Here is a 4,578-nt window from a genome sequence, read left to right on the forward strand (position 1 = left end):
AGAATGTATCTCATTGCATTTATTTCTAATATTTCTTATATCGATCAATGCACTGTGTATAATAGTTCCATCGTCTGCATATATAACACCTTGGTTTAACAAGGTTTTTACATTATCCTTATTCATCGTTACTGGATAATAATACAACTTGAAGCACTGAACATTTCACTGATACCCACCGAACTGATTTAAATCTGTACTTGTTTGTAGCTTATTTGTAGGTAAAGTTTTGATCTAGGTGGTGGGAGTTTCTGAAAAACGAATAATGAAATATCAATAAAATTAAGATACTTTACAACCATGTCATAATAGAAAGATTTCGCTACCTGAAAAACATTAATGGTATACAACATTCTAAAAATGTAATACAATAAATTATAATGTCTATTTTTCCATCATTTCTTAGAAAAGTGTCACCAGCAAAGAAAATTTTGAAAAGAGCCTTTTGGAGATGAAACAACTAATAACTTTATACATGAACTGATTTGATAGTAATTTGGATACGAAACCTCCTCATAATATTTCGGTATAATAGGTATCTCATCTTGTGTGAACATAATTAAAAATGTAGAAGAAACCAACTAATAGTGATACATCTCATATTGTTCGATAGGCAATTGTAAATAAAACCTAGTAACAATCATAGCCTTTTAGAGGTGAAAGCAGCTAACAAATATACATCATACGGAAATTGTTATATGCTCAACGAATGTTTGATGGTAAATTGTCATCAAAATGCATTCTTTTCTTATATAAATTACTCATTTATAGATTATTTTATAAACTTGTAAAATTCAAAAACATTAAAACTCTTGTATTTTTAGTATGGAAAATGTATGGACTGAAATTAGTTCCATTTTTTTATTCATGCAAAACGAATATAAAACTATATTCTATAAAACTATATGAAACCGGCCTAATCGGTAATAATATTATAATTTTTATAATAATTATGAAGTTGAGTTTAATATTGAACGAATCAATCTTTCATATTCTATGGGATTCTAAAAATAGAAACATTTCTAAATGTTTCTACACACACCATAAAATTATAATATAAATTCATGGATAGAATGTATTTTGCTAATAACTAGATGTTATAATATAATGGCATTCAGAAGAGTTGAAAATTGATGAAGAGTTCTGGCAAGGAAATGCAAGCAACGCATCGCGAAAACTAATCGCACAAGCAGAGACTCGAACCGGAAAACCGAATTAACCGGAATTTTAACTGAACTGTAATCGAAACGAAATATTAATTACGGTTAATTTCAGTTCAATTTTTTGTTTATTAAATTAATTCAATGGTTGTGTACCGGTGCTAGTGTTTTGGTTTATTTATACAGTCATTCGAAAAAAAAAAATTCGACAAAAAGAAAAAATTGAATCGCTAGTTTTGTGCAACTAACAATAGAACAAACTCAAATTACAGTGATTAAAAATATTACTGGAAACATGACTGAAGAAACATTACAAAGTGCATGTGTTGTACTAGTCACTAATTATTTTTTTATTTCTTTTGCATTTTCAATAGTATGTGAATTTGGTAAATAGAATAAAATCAAAATTTGATATTGGATTCGATTTTAAATTTTAACTAACCAATTTAAATTGCTTTTTTTCGAATTTAAATTTAAATTTCAACCGGAACTGAACCGAAATTATTAGACGAACGGAAACCGTATCTGGAACGATAAACATTTACTTGGAACGTAACCGTAAACTGGAACGAAATTAATTTCGGTTCGACTCTCTGGATCTATTATATGGCTAAAAAAGTATTATTATTATTATAAGCGAATATGTAGATGAAAAATTGTCGTGTCCCAGGGATGGAATTCTGGACACTGTGGAATATTGTCTGGTATTGTCGTTGTCGAGTCTCAGTAGTTGGGAATTAAATAATTCAATTGGTTTAAAACAAGTTTATTATAGTTGGTACTCTTGGGGTCCTTTCCAAAACAATGTAGTTACTTCGATAGATTAACTAAGACTCTATCTGCCTTTGAAAGTTTTACTGAGACTATGCTCATCATATAAACGTTTTACTGAGACTAATTCTAAATAGTTATTCTACTTCCAAAGTTAATTCTTATTAATACGGGGGTGGAGTTGTGATCGGGAGTAGGGTTTGATTATATTGATGACTAAGCGTTCCCATGGGAATCGGCCTCCGTGGTTTTGTTTATTATAAGACCGGGACAAATTCCTATGCATTTGTTTATATGAATAAGATGATCAATTGTAGCTATAATTTCACTCTTGTTCTTAAAATCTAAAGTTGAAGAAATAAATTAGAACAGATAACATAAATAACGTACAAACTTGAAAATCTTGACTTAATTTGTTTTACTCATAACCCGACGGTTCTTGTCAGATCGACCAAAATTGGCTTCGCGATCGACACGTTGGCCGCCCCTGATATATATTATATATTATAATTCCTTTTTTTTTAAATTTATACAAAAATTATTACTCTTGCTACAAAAAGCCTGGCCACCTTCGTATTATAATATTATATAGAATATTTAAACGCTATGTATGATTTTCAAACAGTTCAAATGTGTTTTCCAAAGCAAATATCGATAATATTGAAAAAGTTTACAATGTAGAAATATTATTTGTGAAAATGCAATTGTCGTGTCCCAGGGATGGAATTCTGGACACAGTAGAATATCTTCTTCTGGTGTTGTCGTTGTGGAGTCTCAGTTGTAGGAATTAAATAATTCAATTGGTTTAAAACAAGTTTATTATAATAATTGGTACTCTTGGGGTTCTTTCCAAGACAATGTAGATACTTTAAGAGATTGACTAATACTAATTGCAAATACTTATTGTACTAACAAAGTTAATTTGTATTAATACGGACGCTGTTCTCCGTGTGATCTGTCGATTATGCAGTTTTGTTATCAGTTGAAAATACGAAGAAACGCCGCAAACGGTCACTGTCTTTCGTGGGATCTGCCTACTCTGCATATTGATTCTGCATATTGATCCATAATTTAGTGGTTGGACACAACACAATACTCCTTTTACATGACATCGCCTGTTTATCAAGTTAAATTTTATCTTTTTTTGCTCGTCCTCCAAAGCACTCGTATTTTTTGTATGTAATTTCATACCGTATTTTTTTAATATTTAAAATTTACAGTAAATTTTGAATTATTGAAATTTTCTGTATTTTGAAATGTTTCAAATTCATCTAAATCCAATTTCTTAAAAGAATTTGACAAATTTGTCATTAAATACAATTGGTCTTTTGTTATTTAATATTTTTTCCTCCAACCTTTTTTATAAGAAAAAAAAAACAGATTCATTGTCACTATGTTGACAAATATTAAGCTTATTTCTCCAGAACGCAATGGGAGATGATTCTGAAAAATGTTTAATTGAAGCACTACGGTGTTCTCGCCAAGTAGATAATTTTCTACCTATGAAGCTCGAATTTCTAATAGTTGTGATTCTAGATAATAAATTTTCTAATTTTTAAAAAGATTATTGCATTTTTATATAAAATGTTCTAATTTGGATTGCCTTTAAAATGTAAATTCAGAATGTTTTACATGACTTGTTGTGTGTTTAGGATTGCGTGATCCTACAGAACTAATAGTCGCTTGCGTCTTGATACCTCTATCCATTTTAATAGAAAAAGATTTTAAGAGACAAAATCAATAAAAATAACAGAGTTTTGCTTAATAAAAGGGAATAAAAGAGAGACTAATCAAAATAAAATAAACGAAAATCTTTAAAGTATAAAGAATATACGAACAAAAATTAATATTTGCTTATTCAGAACGCTAAATTTAAGACAAAATTAACGTTTCAATGATTTAGCATAACGATAAAAAGATGGAAATAACAAAATATCCTCTCTTCTGGAAAGGAGGCCTGCCGATTTCTGAGTGCAGCACATTGATTGGCGTTGACTTCAGGGCACCCAGGCAGATCCGTAGTGCCTGATTTTTGATACTATCCTGAGCAATCAGCGATGAACCAGTGCAGAAGGAATATATAAAGTATGCGTAATCCAGTCTGACAAAATAAACGCCTTATATAAACACAAAAGGGTATTCGTCTCCCAATTATTGTTCTTCCTATTCTATTAGAATTAAGAAGACGTCTTTTTCTCAAGTGTTTGATTTTATTAATAAGTTTACTTAACTTCAAAAGTATTGGTTTAAAATTATGTTTATTTATGTAATAGCTAAACTACTTAATACTAAATTAAAATACAAACATATATCTGTAAAAAAAACTCTTAATAATACAACTATAATACAAAACTAAGCTAAGTAAGTTAGATTTAAAAATGAAATAAATAAAGTTAGGATGACGTGTACAAATCCCACTGCTCGTTGAATGCAATCTTCAGCAGATCCAATTCGTTGGTGTACATTTTGTAATCATGCAGGACATTTTCAAAGAAGTCCGCCATTTTTTTCACGATGATCTCATCCATTTTTAAATCGGGCAGAAATATGTTTTCTAACGACAAGAACTCCAAAAAGGTTTTTTCATGTTCCCAACATTTATGGACATTTTGTAAGCGAAAAATCTTACTTTTCAGCCTAAATTTGG

The sequence above is a fragment of the Nicrophorus vespilloides genome, unplaced genomic scaffold (assembly GCF_001412225.1).
Source record: "Nicrophorus vespilloides isolate i.1.1-1 unplaced genomic scaffold, Nicve_v1.0, whole genome shotgun sequence".
NCBI classification, from domain to species: domain Eukaryota; kingdom Metazoa; phylum Arthropoda; class Insecta; order Coleoptera; family Silphidae; genus Nicrophorus; species Nicrophorus vespilloides.